This window comes from Bos grunniens, chromosome 21 (genome assembly GCF_055505025.1).
Source record: "Bos grunniens cultivar Pamir isolate PY7600 chromosome 21, Bosgru_T2T1.0, whole genome shotgun sequence".
Lineage (NCBI taxonomy): Eukaryota > Metazoa > Chordata > Mammalia > Artiodactyla > Bovidae > Bos > Bos grunniens.
This window is the reverse complement of record NC_141185.1, coordinates 42,148,461-42,175,423: the sequence shown is the minus strand read 5'-3', so window position 1 is coordinate 42,175,423 and position 26,963 is coordinate 42,148,461. Positions and strand designations below refer to the sequence as shown.

At 43.9% G+C, this 26,963-nt stretch overlaps 1 protein-coding gene and 1 pseudogene across 1 annotated transcript in view; both read right to left on the bottom strand.

The window, feature by feature from the left end:
- The window catches only part of ENTREP2 (endosomal transmembrane epsin interactor 2), a 238,619-nt gene that overhangs the window by 126,177 nt on the left and 85,479 nt on the right, over positions 1-26,963 (bottom strand). The window lies entirely within an intron of this gene.
- LOC147349504 (U6 spliceosomal RNA) lies at positions 24,572-24,669 on the bottom strand (annotated as a pseudogene).

Sequence of the window (26,963 nt, the reverse complement as noted above, 5' to 3'; positions counted from 1 at the left end):
TCAATCCTTCCAATGAATATTCAGGACTGATTTCCCTTAGGATGGACTGGTTGGATCCCCTTGCAGTCCAAGGGACTATCAAGAGTCTTCTTCAACACCACAGTTCAAGAGCATCAATTCTTCAGCACTCAGCTTTCTTTATAGTCCAACTCTCACATCCATACATGACTACTTGAGAAACCATAGCTTTGATTAGACAGACCTTTGTTGGCAAAGTAATGATTCTGCTTTTCAATATGCTGCCTAGATTGGTCATAACTTTTCTTCCAAGGAGTAAGCATCTTTTAATTCCATGGCTGTACTCACCATTTGCAGTGATTTCTGGAGCCCCCAAAACTAAAGTCTCTCATTGTTTCCATTGCTTCCATGGTTTCCATTGCTTTTCATCGCGTCCATTGTTTACATTGCTTTCCATGCTTCCACTGCTTCTATTTGCCATGAAGTGATGGGACCAGATGCCATGATCTTAGTTTTCTGAATGTTGAGCTTTAAGCCATCATTTTCACTCACCTCTTTTACTTTCATCAAGAGGCTCTTTATTTCTTCTACGCTTTCTGCATAAGGGTGTCATCTGCATATCTGAGGTTACTGATATTTCTCCCGGCAATCTTGATTCCAGCTTGTGCTTCTTCCAGCCCAGCGTTTCTCATGATGTACTTTGCATAGAAGTTAAATAAGCAGGGTGATAATATACAGCCTTGACGTACTCCTTTTCCTATTTGGAACCAGTCTGTTGTTCCATGTCCAGTTCTAACTGTTGCTTCCTGACCTGCATACAGATTTCCCAGGAGGCAAGTCAGTTGGTCTGGTATTCCCCTCTTTTTAAGAATTTTCCACAGTTGGTTGTGATCCACACAAAGGCTTTGGCATAGTCAATAAAGCAGAAGTAGATGTTTTTCTGGAACTCTCTTGCTTTTTCCATGATCCAGCAGATGTTGGCAATTTTATCTCTGGTTCCTCTGCCTTTTCTAAATCCAGCTTGAACGTCTGGAAGTTCATGGTTCATGTACTGTTGAAGTCTGGCTTGGAGAATTTTGAGCATTACTTTGCTAGCATGTGAGATGAGTGCAATTGTGCAGTAGTTTGAACATTCTTTGGAATTGCCTTTCTTTGGGACTGGAATGAAAACTAACCTTTTCCAGTCCTGTGGACACTGCTGAGTTTTCCAAATTTGCTGGCATATTGAGTGCAGCACTTTCACAGCATCATCTTTTAGGATTTGAAATAGCTCAACTGGAATTCCATCACCTCCACTAGCTTTGTTTGCAGTTATGCTTCCTAAGGCCCACTTGACTTCACATTCCAGGATGTCTGGCTCTAGGTGAATGATCACACCATCATGATTATCTGGGTTGTGAAGATCTTTTTTGTATAGTTCCTCTGTGTATTCTTGCCACTTCTTAATATCTTCTGCTTCTGTTAGGTTCATACCATTTCTGTTAGGTCCATACCATTTCTGTCATTTCTGTGGTTTAAGAAGAATATATAATTGGAGACCAATTACACATGGGCATGATATTTTATAATATGCTCAGTAAACAAAGGGCTTCTCAGTTCACAAAGCGATCAGTTACATTAATGAGAAAAAGGAACAACTCAACTGGAAAAAATGGCAAAGGATTCTGAATAGGAAATTCACATTTTTAATGGGCAATAAACATATAAACGGATGCTTAAGCCTTAACTCTGATTTTTTCAGAGCAAGCCAAACGATTAACATTTTTATCAGTCAGACTGCCAATGATTTTTGGTGAAGTTTGATTGCACCCAGTGGTGCCAAGGACAGAGTGGAAGGTGGGGGAGAGTTCCTCTTGAACATTACGGATGTTGATATAATTTGATGTAGCCTCCCTTGGGGCAATTTCATAATCCTCTCAAACTAGGAAGTGCACATACTCATGCTAAGTGATGGGAATTTAGCCCATGGATGTGCTGCCGGAGACATGCCACGTCGTTCACTGCAGAAACCTGTAACTAGTGGGTTAATATAAAGGGCTACTTCAATAAAGCTTGATATTTATATATAACGTGAATACACGCATTATGACATCTGAGGTAGCTCTGTGCGTGCTGTTGTGAGATGCTGTCAGAGATAAATAACCGACAAGACACAGCCCGATGCGTAGAGAACAAATCCCATTTGTGTAAACAGAAAGGAGTGGATGCTGATACATACAGAAACAATTCTATGGAAGGAAAGACAGGAAACCTAATGATGAGAAACTGGATTGGGGAACAGGAGAAAGGATGCCGGCTTTTAAGTATGTAACTGCTGGTGACAATGATTTTAATCTACGCATGAACTACGTCAGGAATATTTTAAGCTATGCATACAGTTGGGCTTCCCTGGTGGCTCATATGGTAAAGAATCTGCCAGCAATGTGGGAGACCCAGGTTGAATCCCTGGGTCAGGAAGATCCCCTGGAGGAGGAAATGGCAACCCACTCCAGTATACTTGCCTGGAGAATCCCATGGACAAAGGAACCTGGCAGGCTACAGTCCATGGAGTCACAAAGAGTTGGAAACAACTGAGCGACTTTCACTCACTCACTCACTCATCCATGCAGTTTGAGCCTGTAATTCCTCTTCTAAGAATTCCAGGTACTAACTGAAGTATTATATTTCATTCTGAAAATGGGAACCAATCTGGGTTTTCGGCAAGAGGGCCCTGCTTGTCTTTCAGGTCCTTCCAAGTGTTGCCATTAAGTATCGTTATGGAAGAACATTTAGTGCCACTCAGAAAATTTCACAGCACATAAATGAAAAAGAAGAAAAGGAAAAGCAGGCTACACAATGGTTGGGAGGGGGTGAGTTTCCCTTCTATTAAGTAAATAAATACACATGCTGACATGCAAACACACAGAGAAGCCAGCACCAAATCCCAAGACACGTGTGATTATCTCCTGAGGGATTCTAACTCCCTCCACGTTATTTCAAAACCATGTTTTATACAGAAGACAGAAAACACTTTACTGAAACTCAGGCTAATCATGGCTGCTTCTTCCTTCTTGGGGCAGTGGTGGAGGGCCGGGGTACACCCACGTAAGTAGGAGGTAACCCCTGCCACGCCCTCTTCCCCAGGTCGGACAAGTGGGTGGGGCCAAAGTCCAGTACTTACACTGTTGGGCCCTTTGATTACAAGATATGTCAAGGTCTCTGTGGTCTTATGGCTGAGTGAAGGGGGCAGGAAATCAGGATCCCAGCACTGTGTGGGGGTCCAATGCAGACTCACAGGTGTGTGTGTAGAGCAGGAAGGCCTGGTCTCCCCAGCAAGGGGCCAGCTAGGTGGTCATGGGCAGTTCCCTGTGGGCTGCCCCTCTGTGATGAAGAATGATGAGAATTTAAGACATAAATGCAACTTCCAATGCATGCTGGACTCTCCTGATCCCTTGTTTCTCTCAGCCCAAGTGGGAAAGAAAACACCAAGTGGGCAGTTACATCGCCTAGTCTGGCAAAGAGTATTTTATGAACCATCAGACCCTGATGCTGGGAAAGATTGAGGGCAGGAGGAGAAAGAGGTGACAGAGGGTGAGATGGTTAGATGGCATCACCGACTCAATGGACATGAGTTTGAGCAAACTCCAGGAGATGGTGAAGGACAGAGAAGCCTGGTGTGCTGCAGTCCACAGGGTTGCAAAGAGCCGGACACGACTTAGGGACTGAAGAACAGTAACATGACCCATTTACAAATCACGTTGATTCTCTTCTTTTAGAACAGATTATCCTCTTTGCACAACAATAAAAACAATGTATTTGTTGATACAGAACATTAATTCCATTAAAATCGCATTACATGTAATGAAAAGCTATCAGAGTATAATTATGCAAGCGAATTCACAGATTCACATCAACTTTTGAATCCACTGGAATTACAATAGGATGCAAGCCTGTCTGGCAGATAAATTGCTCTTCTGTTTCCAGATGATTATGAATAAAGGCCACTGTGCTAATGTTATAAACCACACATGCTATTTGTGCAAACTCCATAACCCAGTACTGTGCCTTCAAGGTACCTTGGCCTGGGTTTTCCCAGGGCGAGAGGCTGTGCTCCCAAATCTTTCTCAGTCAACCCCACCCCGAGCATGCTCCCTTCTAGGAACTCCTGCCTCTGCAGCCAGTGGACTGGACCCTGCAGGACTTCTGAATTCCTGGACACTCGCAATTGCCCCTCACAGCGCCCTCTGCTGCCCAGACCTGTCCACTGAGGGGCCCGCAGACTGCCCTCCTTCAGAACTCCCACATCTGATCAGTGGTGGACTTGGGATCACCAAGTTCAAGGAATCCCCTTCCACCCTCATTGTCCTACCCCTGCCTTTCCAGAACACTCTCTTGCCTAGGCTGCCCCCACCAGACCCCTACAGCCACCCTTTAACAGGAGCTCCCTTATCCCCTCCCCCAAGCTCCCTATCCCCTCCCCGCTCCCCAGCAGACCATCTTTCCTGCAGTAACTCACTCTCACTTTCTCTTTGCATTCAAAACCCTTCTCCTGGCCTCCCTCCCTTGTGGATCTCCTAGAAAGTGCTGGAAAAAGACATCATTCAAAAAGGCACATGTACCCTCAGCATTTACTGCACCACTATTTACAATAGCCAAGACATGGAAGCAACCTAGATGTCCATCGACAGAGGAATAGATAGAGAAGATGTGGTATATATATACAACAGAATATTACTCAGCCATATAAAGAATGAAATTGGGCCATTTAAAGATGCGTGGATAGACCTAGATACAGTCAAACAGAGTGAAGTTAAGTCAGAAAGAGAAAAACAAATGTCATATATTAACACATACATACGGAGTTGAGAGAGAAGTTGTACCGATGAACCTATTTGCACAGATGTAAAGACGTAGAGAACCCACATGTGGACAGAGCAGTAAGGTTACAGTGGGATGCGCTGAGAGAGCAGCACCGACATAAATACTCTGTCATGTGAAAATAGACGGCTAGCGGGGAGCTGCTGTATAACACAGGGAGCTCAGATCAGCGTCCTGTGATGGACCTAGAGAGGTGGGATGGGTTGGGGGCGGGTGGGTCAAGAGGGAGGTGAGATAGATATATATATATATATATGTATGTATGTATACACATAGCTGATTCATGTTGTTGTACAGCATAAACTAACAGAACATTGTAAAGCAACTATACTCCAATTAAAAAAAACAAAAAAGCTCTACCAAAGAAACTATTCCACACTGAAATAAGACTGTCAGACTGTCTTAAGTTTCCAGGCCTACATGCAGTTATCTGAGTAAAGAAAAGAAACTTCCATGTGGGCAATATATATATAGTATATATTATCTTGCGAATATAACTCATGGCTATTTTCCATATAAATCATCTCAAATCAAGATTTGATTTTCTCTAACAGCTCTAGTCTAAAAAGAAGAGTTATGAACAGGAGTAAAAAAGACACATGCATTCACTGTTTCTTTAATTGTATTTTCTGCAAAACTCTGCTGTTCTATTTTTAATATTTGATTACAGCATCAACAGAGCTATATTCCACAAAAGCAATTATGTTTTGCTCAGCAAAAAATCAGAACAGAATAATATGTGGCATACTAACAACTGCAAGAATAGAAGCAATTTAGAACATTTTGGAATAATGATTGGGGTAATTTTTCAGGATTTACAGAAAACACAGTTTAACAACATACTACCCATGGAGTCTACTGCAATGTTTAAGTTATGTGCTATACAAACCAAAAATGCACAGAGAACTCAGTATTTTATAAAAAAAAAAAAATAACAGCACTGGAAACACCTAAGCTTTTATCTCACACTTCCTACTCATCAGCTCTCTCTGTGTAGAAAAAACAGCATTTAATTCAAAGTGCTTTCCTTTTATTTAAGGTCTAATGGTCTATCAAGTACTGAAGTGGAATTGTACAGCCAACACAGGGAAGGCAAACAGGTGGCAACCCCCTGCCCCATAAGCGGAGAGACCACACTGATCTAAGATGGCAGTGCTCCCAGCAGACGCCACCTCAGGATCCTCGCCGACACAGTCTTCCAGGTGCCATGACTCAGAATTTGCGTTGGCAGGTCACATCTCGCCTACTTGAAGGTCCTCAAAGAACAGGCAGGGGCAGACAGTCTTCCAGGTGCCATGACTCAGAATTTGCGTTGGCAGGTCACATCTCACCTACTTGAAGGTCCTCAAAGAACAGGCAGGGGCAGTTTCGGGTGCCCATAAAGGCAGTCATGCTTACAGAGGTCTTCCACGTCCAGGCAGCACGGAGAGGTCAGTAGCACATCAGTGTTCTCATCAAGAATGACCTGAAGGGCTTCCCTGGTGGTCCAGTGGTAAAGAATCTGCCTGCCAATGCAGGGGGCATGGGTTCCATCCCTGTTCCAGAACTAAGATCCCACATGCTGTGGAGCAACTAAGCCCGTGTGCCACAAATGCTGAGCCTGCACTCCAGAGCACATGCTCCACAACAAGAGAAGTGACCACACTTCAGCTAGAGAGCAGCCCCTGCTCAACACAACTAGAGAACACCCATGCACAGCAACCAAGACCCAGCACAGCCAGATAAAGTTTAAAAGAAAAAAACAAAACGTGAAAAGCTAGACAAACTATGGAAATCAACTCCTTGAAACAGCTTCAAGCAATGAAATTCAGAGATGCCACAGTAAGGAGAGACCCTCCCTGCTGAAGGGATTCTAGCCTCCATAGCTTCTTTAATCCTACAGACACAGGCAGGAGTCCTGGCCTGACTGGAAGAGACCTGGGGTCCAAGCATGGGGTTGGCTTTCCCCTCCGGTCATGTTTCACATTCCGAGGGCAAAAGACATAAATCTTAACCAAAGAGCTACTGAAAGCACAGCGAAGACAAAGATTTGTAATCCGGAAACCCCAGAGGGCTGTGAAGAACACAAAAGACTCTTGTCTGGAAGCCCTAAAGGGTCGGTGCTCAGAACAAAATGCGGTTTACCTGGGCTGCAGACCAGCTTTGACGCAGCAGAGCCTGGATGGTTGAAGGTGGTGGCCACCAGGTAAGGAAGTCAGCCAACCAATTTCAAAACAGTTACCATGCCCAAGAAAACAGAGAAAAAGATGAGCATAATAAATGAGAGGAAGACTTTCACCAGGTAATTCCAGTCTTTAAAAATGGAACTAAAAAAAAAAAAACACACAAAAAAACAGTATCTAAAATCGGTAACTCAACAGAAGGGTTTGACAGAAAATTAGACACAACAGGAAGATTGGACTAGTCAACTAGAAGACAGGTCGATTAAAACAGACACTCAAACTAAAACAGAAAACAGGGAGTCTGGAATGAATATGCACATGCTGCTATATTTTAAATGGATAACCAACAAGGACCTACTGTACAGCACAGGGAACTCTGTTCAATGTCATGTGGCAGCCTGGATGAGAGGGAAGTTTGGGGAAGAATGGATACATGTATATGTACAGCTGAGTCACTTCACGGTCCACCTGAAACTATCACAACACTGTTAATCAGCTATACCCTGATATAAAATTATAAGTTAAAAGAACAGTATTATAGAGGAAGTATAACATAACAAAAGGCCTAACATTTGTGATTTAGACCCCAGAAAGAGAAAACAAGAATAGGGTGGAAGAAAGAATGGCTGAGAATTTTCCAAAATAAACAAAATATCAAATCGGCCAAGCTGGCTTACTACAGAAACAGACAGATTACATAAAAGAGAAAATCTTAAAAGCAGTAAAGGGTGGATTTTGACACACACACATTATCTTCAAAGAAGTAACAAAAAGACTGAAAGTCAATTTCTAACAGAAATGATGGAAACCACCTTTAAAGTTCAGACAAAAAAATAACTGCCAATGGAAACCACCTTTAAAGTTCAGGAAAAAAAAAAAAATAACTGCCAACGTAGAATTCTATAACGAAGAAAACGTCCTTCAAAAGATGAAGATGAAATTAAGACTTCTTCTAACAATCCAACAGAATTTGTCACCAGCAAACCTGCACCAGGAAAAAGGAAAGGAAAATGACCCTGAGGGAAGCCAGATACACCAGAAGGAATAAAGACCGATGAAAAGGGTGAATGAATACTGACTGCAGCCAAATCTTAGAGGCTCTGAAAATGACAGGTGGTACTGACCAGTTAGTCCTAAAGGAAATCAACCCTGCATATTCAGTGGAAGGACTGATGCTGAAGCTCCAATTCTTTGGCCACCTGATGCAAAGAGCCGACTTACTGGGAAAAAGACTCTGATGCTGGGAAAGATTGAGGGCAGGAGGAGAAGGGGATGATAGAGGATGAGATGGTTAGATGGCATCACCAACTCAATGGACAGGAGTCTGAGCAAACTGCAGGAGATGGTGAAGGACTGCAGAGATGGTATGGTGCAGTCCATGGGGTCACAAAGAGTCGGACATGACTGAGTGACTGAACATCAACAATAACAATATACACATAATATATAAGCACAGGAAAGGAAACAGTTCAACTGTGAATAACTGGGCCTTCTCCAAATATGACCTTGGACTCTTTAATTCAAATCCATATTTAACACTGTGCATAGCGGTTTCTGCACTGCACACTCTACGCAGGGAATGCTGGCACAGGAAATCACAGTGGGAACTCAGAAAGAGATAGGATAGAGTGCTTTTTTAAAACTGAAAACCTTTCTCTGACTATATAAATAGCATATACTCATGTTGCTGAATTTACATAACATGAAAAATTATACAGAGGAGAAAATAAAATTCACCCATACTACCACATTCAGAGAAACGAACGACAATCTTCAAGTGTATTTACCTTGCTTTTTCCTATTCACAAAGTTCATTTTATTTTAATAAAGACTTTGCTCAGAGTACACAGTTTTTCACTTAGAAATATACTGTGGACATCTATGGACACTAATCCTCCAACGATAGAGTGTCTCGTTCTTCTAATTCTACTGTACATTCTATTTCTACCATCAAAACCCACCGAACAAGATCTATCAACTTTTTTATTAAGGCATATTTGAGTTACAATATTATGTTAATTTCAAGCATACAACACAGTGATTCACAACTTTTAGAGGTTATGCTTCATTTACAGTTATTTAAAATACTGGCTATATCCCTGAGATCTACAGTGTAACCTTTAGCATGTTTATGCCTCTTTTCCCTGGTGACTCAGGCAGTAAAGAATCTGCCTCAATGCAGGAGACTCAGGTTCAATCCTTGGGTCAGGAAGATCCCCTGGAGAAGGGAATGGCAATCCACTCCAGTATTCTTGCATGGAGAATCCCACGGACAGAGGAGCCTGGCAGGCTACAGTCCATGGGGTCACAAAGACTTGGACACGACTGAGTGACTAACAATTTTGCTATTTTGGTCAAGTTTTCTATTTGTTTGTTGTTTCCTTTTTCTACTCATTTGAAAATTACACATCTATTTGCTATTCAAATTTTAAAATACCTATATGAAAACATATACCTAGCATGTGTATATCAGTGGCACATATACCCACAAGCTCTAGGCAAGAGGCAAGATTTTCTACTCTACCAAACCTCCCAGATTTTATTAAACAACCACAACTATTCAAACTTAATTCTGTACTTTAATTGCTTACTGCTGCATTATTTTTACCAATGCTTCCCTTGACTTATCTTTCATTGATAACTTTTTTCATTTGGCTTATGCACATCAAGTAATTTCTTCTTTTAGATGTGGCAGAGAGTTTGAATCTATTGTATTTCTGACAATAACTATAATTTGCCCATTTATGAAATGAGCTTGGAAATTTTACATATAGAAAGCCTAGAGCCACCTAGCTTAAAAATCTTATTCCCTCTGCATGTGTGCTAATTCACTTTAGTCATGTCTGACTTTGCAGCCCCATGGACTGTAGCCCGCCAGGCTCCTCTGTCCATGGGATTCTCCAGGCAAGAATACTGGAGTGGGTTGCCATGTCCTCCTCCACTTATTCCCCCTAAAACATATTAATGTTGTTGCATCACTTCCTAGCACTGGGTTTTTGAGGGTTTTTTTCCTATTATTATTTATTTATGTTTATTGAATTAAGTCAATTTACAATGTTGTGTTAATTACTGCTGTATTGGTCTTGAAGTTTAGATTCTAGGATCAATGTGTTTTTTTCTTACCTTATGCTTATCTTTGATTTTTTTTTTAATTGCTGAGATTAAGAAAAAATCAGAACTGAAACACCTACCCAATGCCCACCCAATATTTGACATCTACTCTCCATGCCCCTCAGGTCTTTCCTCCCAACTCCCCTATCTTTAGCCCAAAGGGCCCGCCACAGTCTCACTCTCTCATCCAGGTCTGCTTACCGGAACCATGTCAGGTCCTGTATACAGATTCTGCATTTTACTCTCTTCTGTGCTGTTTCTGCTCTCAGATCTCACTGAGGCCAGGAGTCAGAGGTAGTCAGAGCTTTCTTTACATGTCTCTGTTTCTCTGTGTGCCCAAATCCTAACCCCAGAGGTTAGCACACGACATGACTTTGACACTAACAAGCACTTTGAGATGCCCTGTGTCTGAGCACCAAGAAGTCAGTGTGATGCCAGGAGTAAAGGCCACGCCTGGGACATAGAAGCAGAGAAGAGCTTGAGGTTGGGACCAACCCCAGTGCTCCGACTCATGCTGCCTTTAGAGCGAGCCGGGCAGGGAGGCCGAAGAAACCTGTGGACACATGGCTCCCAAAAAGGAGGCAGGGTGGACCCTCACATGCAGTGAGGCTTCATTTCTTGTTCTTTGACCCTGTGTGATTCATTTGGTTGTTCACTGCAGCACTACTTACAATAGCTAGGACATGAAAGCAACCTAAATGTCCATCAACAAGTGAATGGATAAAGATGTGGGACACATACACAATGGAATATCACTCAGCCATAACAAGGAACACATATGAGTCAGTTCTAATGAGGTGGATGAACCTAGAGCCTTTATACAGAGTGAAGTAAGTCAGAAAGAGAAAAACAAATATATATTAATGCATATATATGGAATCTAGAAAGATTGGTACTGATGAATCTATTTATAGGGCAGCAATGGAGACGCAGGGGCTTCCCAGGTTGTGCTGGTAGTAAAGAATCACCCTGCAATGCAGGAGACAACAGACGTGGGTTCGATCCCTGGGTTGGGAAGATCCTCTGGAGGAGGGCATGGCAATCCACTCCAGTACTCTTGTCTGGAGAATCCCATAGACAGAGGAGCCTGGCAGGCCACAGTTCATGGGGTCGCAAAGAGTAAGACACAACTGAAGTGACTTAGCATGCACGCAAGGGAGATGCAGACATAGAGAAGAGACTTGTGGATACACAGTGGGAAGGAAAGAGTGAAAAAATTGAGAGAGTAGCCCTGAAACATATACATTACCGTATGTAAAATACAAAGCCAGTAGGAATTTGCTGTGTGACAAAGGGAGTTCAAACTGGTGCTCTGTGACAACCTAGAGGGGTGAGATAGGGTGGGAGGTGGGAGGGAGGTTCAAGAGGGAAGGAGGGGACTCATGTATACCTAAGGCTGATTCACGTTGACGTTTGGCAGAAACCAACACAATATTGTAAAGCAATTATCCTCTAATTAAAAATAAATTCAAAAAAGGAAGGAAACCTGACTTTTCTGCTATGTTATTCAAAATGTCTCTATGTTTCTGTAAATACTCTGTGTATGTTAACTGGTTTTTCTAACGTTTCCATTCTTTCCAGGCCTAAATCCTTTTCCCACAGCTACTTTCAAATAAATGTGAGCCAAGAACTAGGCCACCAATACCTTGGCCACTTAATGTGAAAGCTGATTCATTGGAAAAGACCCTGATGCTGGGAAAGATTGAAGACAAAAGGAGAAGAGAGCAGTAGAAGATAAGATGGTTGGATAGCATCATCAATTCAATGGACGAGAACCTGGGCAAACTCCAGAAGATGGTGAGGGACAGCGAGGCCTAGCACGTTGCAGTCCATGGGGTCACGAAGAGTCAGACATGGCTGAGTAACTGAACAACAGCAAAGGACTTCACCTACACCACAATTCCTGAGAATCCCAGGGTGGGGGGCTGGGGACGGAAAGGTGGACCACCTGAGATCCAGCCTTCAGGCGGTCTAACTGGGGGTTCCTGAGGTGGGGCCCAGTTGATCAGTTTCTCCGGCTGCTGTAACCTGTTACCACCAACTTAGAGGTGAAAGCCCACAAGCGCATCACTGCACAGTCCTGGAGGTGTGAAGTCCAAAATGGGGCTGCTGTAACCTGTTACCACCAACTTAGAGGTGAAAGCCCACAAGCGCATCACCGCACAGTCCTGGAGGTGTGAAGTCCAAAATGGGGCTGCGTGTGTACCGAAGGTTGGTCCAGCCTCAGAGGTTGCCCTCCCTGAACCCTGCTCCCACCCTCACCCTCCTCCTCTGACTCTTCTGCCCTCTCCTTTCCCTCTGACGACCTTATGATGAGATTGCCCCCATTCCCCGTTTACTCCAGGAAAATCTCCCTGTTCCTAAATCCACAATTTACTCCCATCTGAAGAGCCTCCTTTGCCGCGACAGGTTAACATATCCGCGGGTTCTAGGGGCCGAGACACAGACATCGCGGGGGCAGGGGCGTCATGCTGCCCACACACCCTGGAATCTGCAGGCTTAACAAGAACCAACAGAATACATGGTGAGAAGAACCAGACTAGGGTCACTACCTCATCACGGGAGCCAGTTCTTTCAGGACTCTCTGAGCCCTCTTCATGGAAAAAGGGAAAAACTGTGATGAGCAAATTGATCATAATACAAGAAGAATTCGCTCAGTCTTGTTCAATGGTTTGCAAATCCATGTACTATAGCCCACCAGGCTTCTCTGTCCATGGGATTCTCCAGCAAGAATACTGGAGTCTGTTGCCATTTCCTTCTCCAGGGGATTTTCCCGACCCAGGGATCAAACTCAAGTCTCCTGCGTTGGCAGGTGGATTCTTTACCGCTGAGCCATTAGGGAAACCCACAAGCAGAATACTCCCTTGGCTATTTATTAAAATAAAATACTGCGGTATGCACCTAACCTACTTATAAGAATTCATTTGTAAGTGAAATATCAAATGAGAAAAAAGACACGTTTAAGAGTCAGTGGAGTAAAATTATAATCAAACCAAAAACCTGGGCTATGATATTTCCAGGGCCACTAGAAGTCCTTTCCACAATGAAACCAAAAGCCTTACACGTTCCTTCTCAGAGCTATCACACTAGGTTTTTAAACAGCTGGACTCTCGTACACTCAGAAAATATAATTTCTGAATGCTTCACTTTTCCATTTCTCTTAAGCTTTTTCACCGAAAGGAAAAAAGTAAAATTTCTGAACTGTTCAAACATGTTATTAGGAAACAGAATTTTTAAACAGCCAGGGTTCTCAGTCCATGCCCGTACTCCAAATGTGTCACTATTTATTATAAATAGCACCCAGAATTGACAGATTTTATAACGTGGGAGTTTCCTGGACTGTCATTCGTCAGCTGATGTAAAAGTTAGTGTAATGAAAATGTCAAGAAACAGCATCACATTTAGAAACCATGAAACACAAAAATGGAGCTGTCAGTCATCCTGAACACTTGCCGAATAAAAAGTTTTAAATAGAGTCACGGGTCATCAGAACCACACACCACAACATCCGCTGCACAGAGATGCACCAGGATTATGGAAAGAACCCAAGATTTGTCAGGTGGTCAGTCACATTGGCTCACATCACACTTGCTTTCAACGGACACACTCAGGTCTCTTTTCACGTTAGCTGCCAAAACCCCAGTTTTCTCTCCTTTGTGCTTGCTCTTTGGAGGTCTGCTTTTTGGATCTGTGCATCCTACGTTAAATCTGGGATTTTATATTTGTGTTTAGTGTTTATTCGCTCAGTCGTGTCCAACTCTTTGCGACCCCATGTATTGTTACCTGCCAGGCTCTTCTGTCCACAGGATACTCCAGGCAAGAATACTGGAGTGGGTTGCCATTTTTCTTCTCCAGAGGATCTTCCCTATCCAGGGATTGAACCCAGGTCTCCCACACTGCAGGAAGATTTTTTTACCATCTGAGCCACCAGACTCTATTTCCCATTTAACTCCTTAAAAATGTCATCTTCATTGGTTTCAGCCCTTTCTCCCTTCTGTACTGATTCTGACAAGAGCTGATGGGAGGGACATCAAGCAGTTTGTGGTTGACGCTGACAGACAGACAGCAAAGATCTAAAACTGTACTTCCTGAGAAGTCAGCAAGGAACTAGCTAAAGGATGCCAACAGGACTCAGTGATATCCACGCCCTACCAGGCTGAGGGCACCTCCATGATTGGGGTTAAGAGGTGAGGGAAGGAGGCCAGTGAAAAGAGGCAGAATGAGGGGTCACCCAAACCAGCTGGGCTGTCTGAATGGGGCCAGAATCCCCACCTGCCCAGACTCTCAAATCCTATTGACATATATAAACCATTCTTGCTAACATTATTTTTATACCTAAGCAACAGTAAACTCATCAGTTTGACTATCATCTTATAATCCTTGGTATTGCAGCCTGAGGAAAATCAGTAAATAAATTAAAAAGTAAAATAAATCTTATAAGCCTATTTTCACACACACAAAAAATTATACTGCAATGTTTATAAGGGCAAGGAGTAAGAGGTGGAAGCAAAGATCAATCCATTCTCCTCTCACTCCAGGCCTAAGAATCCTCACTTGCGATTCTTCAAGTTAATGAAATGAACACAGACCACTCTGATGAGGAGGTCTGGAATAATGGAATCGCGGTGTGTTTGCATTTTCTTTCAGTGTGAACGGGCTAGTCTGATAGTTAGCGAGACCATGACAAATTGCAGGAGATTTCATCCTTTGTTGCTCGGAAATGGCTCCCTGGCTGTAATAAGCCGTATCATCGCCAAGCGCACCTAGCTTCAAGTGAGGAGCAGAGAGGATTGTGTTAAATATGAAATTAGTGACATGTTTTCTCAGTGCCTCAACCCTAATTCTAAATTAAAGACGCCTGTCAACTCGAAATAACTCTTGAACATTCATTCCTATTTATAACTGAAATTAGAATTTTTTTGCCATTAGGATAAAACCCACCTCCAGCCCTGGGCGCTGGCCCTCCCCACCACTCCCCCTGCCCTTGGCCAGCCCAGTCCCTGAGCAGGCCATTGGCGCCAGGCTCTCCTATGGGTTCCTGTTCTGTTTCTCAGCTGCTCACCTGTCCTGCCTGGGATGCTCTGCCCCAGGGTCTCCTTGCTCCACCCTCGTCACTCTGGTCTCCACTTAATCCTCAACTCCTCCAGAAAGTCATCCCTAAGGGACTGCTCCAGTGTCATCATCCTTATGTCTGCACTTCCTCATACCTGGGTGAGGGGGTCTCCATCTGACCTGCTCCCGTACAACTGTAAACTCCACTAGAGCCAGGACTCTGAGTCCCTGGCACACACGGTGGGCCTTGGGGCCAGCGGCTGACCGAGGCTGCAGGGGTCACCACAGCATGCCCCCCCTCCACAAATGGGCAGGCAAGGGCACAGCAGCCTCACCTACAGGGGTCTGGGGGGACCTGCTCCACCCAAGCCTCGTCTTCCCTCCTCTCCTGCACCCCCAGCACCAGCCACGGTCCCCTAGACCCTGAGATCCTTGCTGCTGGGAAAAGCACCCCAGCCGGTGGGCCTGGAATCAGTCACTCCACTGTTGGTACAGCACTGACCTCCTGCCTCCTGCCCTCCACCCACACTATAAACAAGTCTCAGTCGCTTCCCAGCTCCCCAGACCAGGCCCCCCTGGGTTGTGGCACCTTGTGTGTGGCAACCATTGGGGCCCCTCAGCACTGGTGGCTGTGTCTCCCCCAACAGCATCCAGGTGGGGATCTCCCTATCCCAGTGAACTGGGCCTTTGGGTGCATGTCTACTGCTGTGAGTGACCAGAATCTAGCATATTAATTCTTGTCTCAAAAAGATCACAGCTGCCCCTTTCCTTCTGATGTTCATATGCTTTTGAACCAATGATCAAAGATCTTTGCCCATAGAGATGCTAAATGCCTGTGACAATGTATTCATGATTCTCTCTTGTGTGTGTGTGTGTGTTAGTTGCTTAGTCATATCTGATTCTTTGTGACCCCATGGACTGTAGCCCACCAGGCTCCTCTGTCCATGGGATTCTTCAGGCAAGAATACTGGAATGAGTTGCCATTCCCTTCTCCAGGAGATCTTCCCTACCCAGAGATTGAACCTGGGTCTCCCCCATGGCAGGCAGATTCTTTACCATCTGAGCAAATAGGGAAGTCCATTTCTCTCTGCTCATGTTCACTCACAGATCCACACAGGCCAATTTATTTAATGGTATAAATCTTCTTTCCCATCACATAGTTAATAACACATTCTCCCAATTAGGAGAAGATCATTCCCAGAAGGTTCCTTTTCTGACGATGTGGCTCCTGATGAAATCGAGAGAGGGTTTCCCTGTAACAGGCTTAGAAGGCAGCCCCACAGTCCATCCCCAGAAGAAAGAAGCCTCTCTGTTTTCTTTCTCTTCTACTGCATGTCCCATGGGGAAGACCCCTGAGACACACAAGGAAGTATTCAGCAGGAAAATCTGGGGACCCCCCCCCATGCTGAAGCCCTGGGCACATCACTCCAGTATTCTTGCCTGGAAAATCCCAAGGATAGAGGAGACTAGTGGGCTACAGTCCACAGGGTCACAAAGAGTTGGACACAACTGAGCATGCAGGCATGTACACACAATCTGGATAAATTTCCAAGGCTCTATGGTGAGCAAATGAATCCAGTCTCAAAAGCATACATGCTGTTTGAGTCCATTTACTTGACTGTCTGTGAAAGAGAAAACCACAGTGATGAAGAGCAGATCAGTGGTGGGCAGCATCTAGGGGCTGGGGGAGGTTCGTCTCTGTAGGGTGAGCATGAAGGTGTTTTCTGGGATGATGGAATGAGTCTGTATTCCAGCACATGTAAAATGCAAGAGTATTAACATTTATAGAACTATAAGCCCAAGAAGTCAATTTTACTGTATACTAATTTAAGAATTAAAACTAATTTAGAAGTCAAAGATATTTCTTCAGGGAAAAATAAAGATCACTGAACACAATCTTTAAAAAACAGAGAGTCTATGGAATCTAAGCCAGGAGGCATAATCCACTAGTGCTGTATTTTCAAGCCAGCAAATCCATGAGCTCAGAGGCCGGTAGCCCCTCTGCCCCCACCGAAGGTTCCAGGGTGGGAGTGAACTGGCCAACTGCAAGTCCTCGAAGAGAGAGAAATAATGAAAATTTCAAGGGAAGACACCCCAGCACCTCAAAACCCCACAGATGCAGCCAGATCCAGATTTGGGTACATCTTTCTGGCACTCACAGGAACATGCACAGGTGGAACACATCATCCCAAGACAGTGCAGCCTGGATGGTGCTGGGGGCCAGTTTTCAGTGCTGCTTGCCCAACTTTTATGCTTGCCAATATCATCTTTTTGTTTTTCTTCTTTTTGGCTGATAAAAATTATCCAAGCCTTCAAAGCATCTTTGTAGGATAATTTTTAGAAATTCTCCACTGGTTCTGATCAAGCTGCCTTAAGGGAGGAGAGGAAAGGCACACATAACCTAAAGATGATGCTGATAAAGTGTTGCACTCAATATGCCAGCAAATTTGGAAAACTCGGCAATGGCTACAGGACTGGAAAAGGTCAGTTTTCATTCCAATCCTAAAGAAGGCAATGCCAAAGAATGTTCAAACCACCATACAATTGTGCTCATTTCACATGCTACTAAGTAAGGTAATGCTCAAAATCCTTCTAGCTAGGCTTCAACAGTACATGAACCAAGAAATTCCAGATGTACAAGCTGGATTTTAAAAAGGCAGAGCAATCAGACATTAAAATTGTCAGCATCTGATGGATCACAGAAAAAGCAAGGGAATTCCAAAAAAATCTACTTCTGCTTCATTGACTACACTAAAACCTTTAACTGTGTGGATCACAACAAACTGTGGGAAATTCATCAAGAGATGGGAATACCAGACCACCTTACTTGCCTCCTGAGAAACCTGTATGCAGGTCAAGAAGGAACAGTTAGAATCAGACATAGAACAAAGGACTGGTTCAAAATTGGGAAAGGAGTATGTCGAGGCTATATGTTGTCACCCTGCTTATTTAACTTCTATGCAGAGTATATCATGTGAAATGCCGGGCTGGATGAGGCAGAAGCTGGAATCAAGATTGCCAGGAGAAATATCAATAACCTCAGATTTGCAGATGACACCATCCTTATGGCAGAAAGTGAAGAAGAACTAAAGAGCCTCTTGATGAATGTGAAAGAGGAGAGTGAAAAAGCTGGCTTAAAACTCAACATTCAAAAAATGAAGATCATGGCATCCGGTTCCATCACTTCATGGCAAATAGATAGGGAAAAAAATGAAAAGAGTGGCAGATTTTATTTTCTTTGGCTTCAAAATCACTGCAGACAGTGACTGTAGCCATGAAATTAAAAAATGCTTGCTCCTTGGAAGAAAAGCTATGACAAACCTAGACAGTGTATTAAAAACAGAGACTTCACTTTGCTGACAAAAGTCCATATACTCAAAGCTATGGTTTTTTCAGCAGTCATGTACAGATGTGAGAGTTGGACTATAAAGAAAACCGAGTGCTGAAGAATTGATGCTTTTGCATTGTGGTGCTGGAGAAGACTTTTGAGAGTACCTTGGACAGCAAGGAGATCAAGCCTATCAATCCTAAAGGAAATCAACCCTGAATATTCATTGGAAGGCTGATGCTGAAGCTGAAACTCCAATCCTCTGGCCACCTGATGCAAAGAGCTGATTCACTGGAAAAGACGCTGATGCCGGGGAAGATTGAGGGCAGGAGGAGAAGGGGGCAACAGAGAATGAGATGGCTGGATGGCATCACTGACTCAATGGACATGAGTTTGAGCAAACTCCAGGAGATAATGAAAGACAGGGAAGCCTGGTGTGCTGCAGTCCATCAGGTCACAAAGGGACAGAAACAACTTAGTGACTGAACAACAATATATTAGTTAACTGTCCCAAACTGAAGCCCTGGAAGGTGTCTCTGGCTTGTCCTGTAACTTCCTAGCATCTTCAATCCATAAGAGGCCAGTGGGGAGTCAGCTCACTGAAGGACCTGGGGTCTCTTTCAGTTCACGATGAGTTCTCAGCACCTGACACCTATGGGGGACTATCACGCTTTCTTTCCTGAGCACATGAGTCAAAGGCCCAGATTTAAGAAAGAAACCCTAACTGCAGTGTTTTTGCAGCTCATGGTAAAGTATAAAAATTAAATGTGTTAAAATTACTAAAAGAAACTGATTATCTGGATTCTAAGAGGAGATGAGTAACCATTTCTAAACCCCAAAAATAAATAACTAAATGCCAAAGGATATCCTACAAAGTCTTCTCTATCAGGTGGACTGTTTTAAGAGTAGCTGAGCACTTTACATAACGTGCCAGCTCTAATTTCTTTTATTATTCACAATTCTGGAGCTACATTTAGAGTGTGGGTAATTAATAAAATCATCCTTTCCACTCGCTCCTGATTATCTCTCATCAGGGTCCCGTTTGCACTCCTCTTGCTAACTGTAATCATTTATTTGAACCAGTGTCTCAGTGGTTCATCAGCTCTTCATTAGTGCCTGTAGGGTGGATAAAATGTGCTTGGATTTCCAAAATAAATGCAAATCACATTGGTATTGGCAGCAAAAACGTGAATTCTCAGAATATTTTTTCAAATAAGACAGCTCCCCACAAGATCCTGGTGGCGCTAGAGGTAAAGAACTTGCCTGCCAATGTCAGAGACACAGGAGACACTGGTTTGATCCCTGGGTCGGCAAGATCCCCTGAAGAAGGGAATGGCAACCCACTCCAGTATTCATGCCTGAAGAATCCCATGGGTAGAGGAGCCTGGTGGGCTGTAGTCCATGAGGTTGCACAGTCGGACATGACTGAAGTGACTTAACATGCATACACCCCAAGACTTTGGATCTTGAGTGAAAAAAGTGGTGTCCTCCTAAGTGACTGAAAACTCCTCTCCATCCAGCCCTGAATATCAATGCTAAAAACCCTCCCTATGGCCAAGGCCATTGGGCATCATTTGAGCCTCTGCCTCGGCATTCAGGAACGTGCCGATTACTTAAGCAAGGACAAGGGGTAAAAGACAACAAGAATTCAGTACAAAATTGCAAAGCCAAAGAGTCTCCTAGCCAGCAAGTCAAAAACACAGCTATGGAGGCCCCGCCCTGGAAAGTCAAAGTCAGAAGTTCTGGGAGCGGAGCTGGATACCATGGACCTGGATCAAACCCTGATCTGGGCCTGAGCAGCCCTGCAGACCTGCCTATCCCATCCCAAGCTGAACTTGGTGTTTTCATCTTTAAGAGGGGGTAACAGCCCCCAGAGTGTGGAAGCGGGAGGATGCCGATGTTGCAGTGGAGAAACCAGGCAGGCACTACTTCGACCAGGTGATCAAGGTTAATATCACCAGTGATAAGTCAGGTGTTGATGGTATCATAAGAGGCAACGAGAGGATGCCTCTGAGGTATTTTCCCCTCCGCTCATAATCGCATCCCGATAATAAGCAAACATCAGACAAACCCATGTGGAGGGAACATCTACAAAACAGCTGACTGGTACCCTTCAAAAATATCAAGGTCATGAGAAATAAGGAAAGACTGAGGAACTGCCCCAGATTAGAGGTGTCTAAAGAGAGATGATGATTATGTGACTCATGTGTCTGGGACAGGACCCTGGAACAAAGAAGGTCATCAGTGGGAAAACTGGTGGACTCCAAATGAAGTCTGTAGATGAGTTGATAACCATATTAACTTTTACTTTTCAACAACACATCATGGTTATGTGAAATGCTATGTTAGAACTGGGGGCAACTGGGTGACGTGTATAGGAACTCTGCCTCGACTCGTGAACAATTCTCCTTAGAGCAGCAAAGGTACAGTCAACCTTGGAGTTTGGTTCTGCATTGGATAAAAAGCACACATCACTTTCCAAAAAATGAGGCTGGTTAGTTCCCAGACTTTAAAATCTATTTATAGACAAGCACAAGAATCTGAAATACTATTCAGAGCAAAGGCCCAGGTGACAGCAGCGGGGAGGTAGAGAGACAGGTGATGGAGGCTGGATTTCCTCCCTCACCCACAAGCTCCTGTGCCGAGACAGCACATCATGTTAGAGAAGTTTAAACACGTGATTTAAAGCCATAAAATAATCACAAGAAGAAATAAAAATGATAGGCAACAGAAACCATGAGGTCAGAGCAGAGGGCCTATAGGGACAGTGGAGGGCCACACATCCCTGTGGTCACCAGATACAGGAACAGGTAGTGAAAGTCAGAGTGATTAGAAAAACACAGGTCAAGAATCATTTTACACTCATCTCGTTGAGGAACATCTTTGAAGTCTGACAATCCTCATGGCTGGAGAGAGCATGGATTTTCTAAGATCAAGAGGTAGGAGGATAGAGGAGGGAGGTAGGGAGAGAGGCTGCAAACAGAGCGATTGCTCTGGGAACCAGTTGAGCATTACCTATAGCATCATCTATCTACACACCTTATGCCCAGAGTCCGACTCTTGGGTCTATACTCCAGAAAAAAATTTGGAACATGTGCACCAGGAAACCAGTGCGAAAATGTTCTCAACTGTTTATAACAGCTGCTGCTGCTACTGCTAAGTCACTTCATTCGTGTCCAACTCTATGCAACCCCATAGACAGCAGCCCACCAGGCTCTCCCGTCCCTGGGACTCTCCAGGCAAGAATACTGGAGTGAAAAAAAAAAAAATAGAATACTGGAGTGGGTTGCCATTTCCTTCTCCAATGCATGAAAGTGAAAAGTGAAAGTGAAGTCGCTCAGTTGTGTCCGACTCCTAGTGATCTCATGGACTGCAGCCTACCAGGCCCCTCCATGCATGGGATTTTCCAGGCAAGAGTACTGGAGTGGGTTGCCATTGCCTTCTCCAGTTCATAACAGCAACAACCTGCAAACAGTTCAGATGTCTATCCATGAGGAGCAGCCGAATAAACCATGTGATGTTTTCACAGCACAGTCAAAACACTTAACTACGGTGCTCCACACACCAGGAAGGAACTTTAACAAAATCACTATTCCGTGGAAGCCTAGCGTGCTTCAGTCCATGCGGTTGCAAAGAGTCGGACAGGACTGAGTGACTCAACAACAACAATTCAGTAGAAGGGGCTACCCCGGTGGCTCAGTGTTAAAGAAGCTGCCTGTCAATGCAGGTGATGAGTGTTTGATCCCTGGGTCGGGAAGATCCCCTAGAGGAGGAAATGGCAACTCACTCCAGTATTCTTGCCTGGGAAATCCCATGGACGGAAAAGCCTGGCAGGCTATAGTATAGTCCATGGGGTCACAAAAGAATTGGACACGACTTAGCAAGTAAACAACAAGTTTAGTGGGAAAAGGTTAGTCCCAGATGGTGAAAGACAGAGGGGTTACTCTCTTTTTAAAAGGTAAAAATGACAAAGTAAAAGCAGATTTTTCAGGACATATGGATACAATAAGACTCTATAAAAAGGGATGTGAGGGAATGAGATAAGATTCAAGAGGTGGGTTAATTTGAGTGGGAGAAGCAGGGGGGCAGGTTAAACGTAGGCTATTGTGAAGGCCCACTGTGACTGCAGAGGTGGGTTTTATAAGTATATCTTACATTTCTAAAAATAATAACTAATTGATAATGTTGGTCATGCACAGAATGGTGAGGGAGTGTGTGTGAATAAAAGGATTAGGGTTGGACCTATTTTGTGTGCTTCAAGTCCACTTTATTTTTAAAAGCAATGTATCAAAAACAGCAGTGTAAGCATTCGATTTATATTCATGCAGGCACAAGTAAAAGAACTAAACAATGACCCTGAGAACCAGAAGAAGGCCTGAGGCTGCAAGAACAAGGCTAGAAACTGACTTTTCATGTTATGTTCTTCATTGTTTAGGAGGTCACCCTGCTGTAAGCCTGAGACCATAAGCGTGGGGCATAGCCAGATGTTAAAGGCGGCAAGCAGAGAAGAGGAGGAGCCTGGGTCCCCAGTGGGACCATGAGATGGGAGAGGGTAGGATCAGCCTTTTCTTTTGGTTCATATTGTTTCACGTCTGTCCTCATTTTCTACGGCTGTTGTGACAAATTATTGCAAAGTCAGCAGCTGAAAGCTACACAGATGTGTCATCTTAAAGCTACATGAATGTGTCACCTCACAGTTCTATGGGTCAGAAGCTAGACATGGGTCTCAGGAGGCTAGACTCAAGGTGCTAGTTGAGCTGCAACCTTTCTCGGGGCTCTGGGAGCTACCCATTTCCTTGCCTTTTCTAGCTTCTTCCCACACTCCTTGGCTCACAGCCCCTTCTTTCATCCACAAAGCCAGATGTGTGATCTCTCTCTAACCCCTCACTGCAGTCACATCTCCTTCCAACTCTTCTCTTCTGCCTCCCTCTTCCACTTAGAAGGACCCTGGGGTCAGCCAGACAATTTGAGACAATCTCTCTTCTCAAGGGCAGCTGATCAGAAACTTTAACTCCATTCACATCCCCTTTGCCTCATAACCTAAAAGACTCCCAGGATAAGACACGGACATTTTTGGTGGGGTTACTATTCTGCCAAGCACAAATTCTTACAATAAGCATAAACTTCTTTTGTAATTGGAAACACAAGTCAAATCATATTTAATTATTTTTTATTCATTTTTTTATTTTTTAGTGAAAACATACAGCATTTGTCTTTCTCTGTCTGACTTACTTCACTAAGCATAATACTCTGCTGGCCCACCCATGTTGTTACAAATGGTAAAACTCCATTCTTTTTAAGGCTCAGTAATATTCCATTGTGCATATATGCCCCACATCTTCTTTATCCATTCCTCTGTCGATAGACATATAGGGTGCTGACATGTCCTGGCTATTGTGAATAGTGCTACAGTGAACACTGGGGTGTATGTATCTTTTGAAAAATGGTTTTCTCCAGATATACGCCCAGGAGTAAGACTGCAGGATCGTATGGTACTTCTGTTTTTAGTCTTTTGAGAAACCTCCATACTGTTCTCCATAATGGCTACACCAATTTACATTCCCACCAACAGTGCACGAGGGTTCCCGTTTCTCCATATTCTCACCAACACTTGTTATTTCTAGTCTTTTTGACAATGGCCATTCTGTCAGGTGTGAGGTGACATCTCATTGTTGGGACCATGATCCAACAAATTAGAAAAATATAATGCAACCTTTGAAGCACACAGAATCAAGTATGCCATAAAAGATTTCCATGTAGGAAAAAAAGCTGTTCTGTGGCTGAAACCACACCTAAGCACCTGTGGTACCCAGCAAATGTGTCTACCCTCACCAAACACACAGCTTCATGGTCTGGCAGGCTGAGGTCCTCTCGTTACCACCCAATTCCCATTCTGTTCAAGACATATACAAGTTCTTTTTTCTTTTTTTTTCATATACAAGTTCTTAAAGATCGTTTTAGTTTCTTTAAAAAAAAATGAGACTAATGCAACTTCCAATTATTTAGTTTTTCCCTTTAATAAATATAATTGCAAGGTCCTTTCCTTGTCTTTCTTTTGCTGAGTTATAGTTGATCTACAATATTATTATTGTTTCAGGTGTACAAAAATAGGGAATGCTCCACAAATTTTTGTATCATCTTTGCACACGAGCCATGCTAATAATCTCAGTATTCTTCCAATTTTGGTGCGTGCATGCTTGCTCAGTCATGTCGGACTCTTTGCGACCCCATAGACTACAGCCCAACAGGCTCCTCTGTCCATGAGATTTGCCAGGCAAGAATACAGGAGTGGGTTGCCACTTCCTCCTCTGGGGAAATCTTCCCGGCCCAGGGATCAAACCCACATCTCCTGCATTGGTAGGCAAGTTCTTTACCATTGCACCACCTGGGAAGCCCAGTTTTGGTGCAGGAGCTACTGAAGTGATCACAAGATGCTTTCATTTCTAATTTAAGCCACCAGGTGTGCTTCTAGAAGCCCTGGCCCACATGTGGATCATCTTTCTGTCTGGACACAAACCCTCCATAAAACAGCACAATGAGAGGAAACAATAGCCTTCAAGAACATGGGGGCTTGGAGTGAAGACACACAGTGGACATTCAGGAGGCCTTGTGGCACCCGTCAGTCTTTCAGCCCTGATGTAGGGATGTTACCAATATGGAATTCGCCTCCTACAGGAACCCCAGGGTGGGTACCCGGGCTCTGAGCAGGGCACCTCTGGTGGAAAGTCGGCCCAGGTCACAAAATCCATTCTGTTCTGTACCCTAAATGTCAGGTACTCATTCCTCCAGTGCCCTGGCATTGAGTGTTGACACTGACCAATGTAATCTTACACATGATGCTCACAGGCAGTCAGAGGAACCATCAACAGACGACAATGTTCATCTCAAGAATGAAAAGAACAGAGTTTTATCTTTCCATGTCTGTAACGAAATAGTTCACACGCAAGCTCCTGAAAACACTTTCCCATGATAAATGGTGTGTTGCCTCCGGAAAACTGAAAATGAGACAGCTTGACCAGGTGGATCTGATTTAATCTCACTTTCTCTGTCCGTTACTCCAGGTAGCTCGCCTTGTTTGAAATTAGGTTTGGGAAAACTAATGTGAAAACATCTTTGAAAACAGAATATACACAAATACAATCTGGGTTTTTCTGAGATGATGACTTAGGGGCACTTAACTCCAAGAACACCAACCCCTTATCCCCCCAGGGCCCCCAAGGGTCCCCACAGACCCCACCTTCCCTGCTGGTCAGTAAAGGGGAGTCTGGCTTTGAGGAGCCTATGGCAGCAGACCCTCCGTGCCACCCCTGAATGCATGCACCTGGTATTTGACCCTGAGGATTGCCAGATCCAACAAGACCTGCTGGAAATTTGGTGGGACTCTCCTTCATTAAAAACACGGTTCAGCCTTCCCTGGTGGTTCAGTGGATGAGAATCCACCTGTCAATGCAGGGGACAACGGTTTGATCCCTGGTTCGGGAGAATCCCACATGCCTCAGGGCAACTAAGCCCAAGCGTCAAACTACTGAGTCCCCATGCCCTAGAGCCTCTGCAACAAAAGAAGCCACTGCAAAGAGAAGCCCGCACACCATAACTAGAGAGTAGCTCCCACCTGCCTCAACTAGACAAAAGCCCATGTGCAGCAATGAAGAACCAGTGCACCAAAAATAAAAATAAATAAGTAAAAAATTTTAAAACAAACAGGCAAACAACAACAACAACAACAACAAAACAACAAAAACATGGTTCACTTAGGAAGTTGCTCAAAAGAGATAAGAAAGGACGTTGCAGTCACTGAAGGATGAGCTGGATAAGAACAAGAACCAGGCATTAAGGCACCATTAGTGAAGGATAGGAAAGCCTGGCATGCTGCAGTCCATGGGGTCCCAGAGTCAGACACAACTCAGCAACTGAACAACCACCACCACCCCCCCCCTGGAGATAACCACTGCTTGTGTTTTGACCAGTTTCCATTCAGGCTCTTTTTTTCCCCCTGCATACCTACATTGTGCAAAATTGGAATTCTACTGTAGCAGGACTCTTGCTATGCTCATTTAACATAACGTGAATATTTTCTTACACCACTGAATATTCTTTGAAAATATGCTATTAATGGGCATATAATTTTAAAGTGGTTACTATAACCATCCTGCAGCCATGCAAGTAACAGCAGCCATGAAATTAAAAGATGCTTGCTCCTTCAAAGGAAAGCTTTGACAAACCTAGACAGCGTATTGAAAAGCAGAGACATCACTTTGCCAACAAAGATCCACGTAGTCAAAGCTATTGTTTTTCCAGTAGTCATGTATGGATGTGAGAGCTGGACGATAAAGAAGGCTGAGCACCAAAGAATTGATGCTTTCAAACTGTGGTGCTAGAGAAGACTCTTGAGAGTTCCTTGGACAGAAAGGAGATCAAACCAGTCAATCCTAAAGGAAATCAACCCTGAATATTCATTGGAAAAACTGATACTGAAGTTGAAGCTCCAATACTTT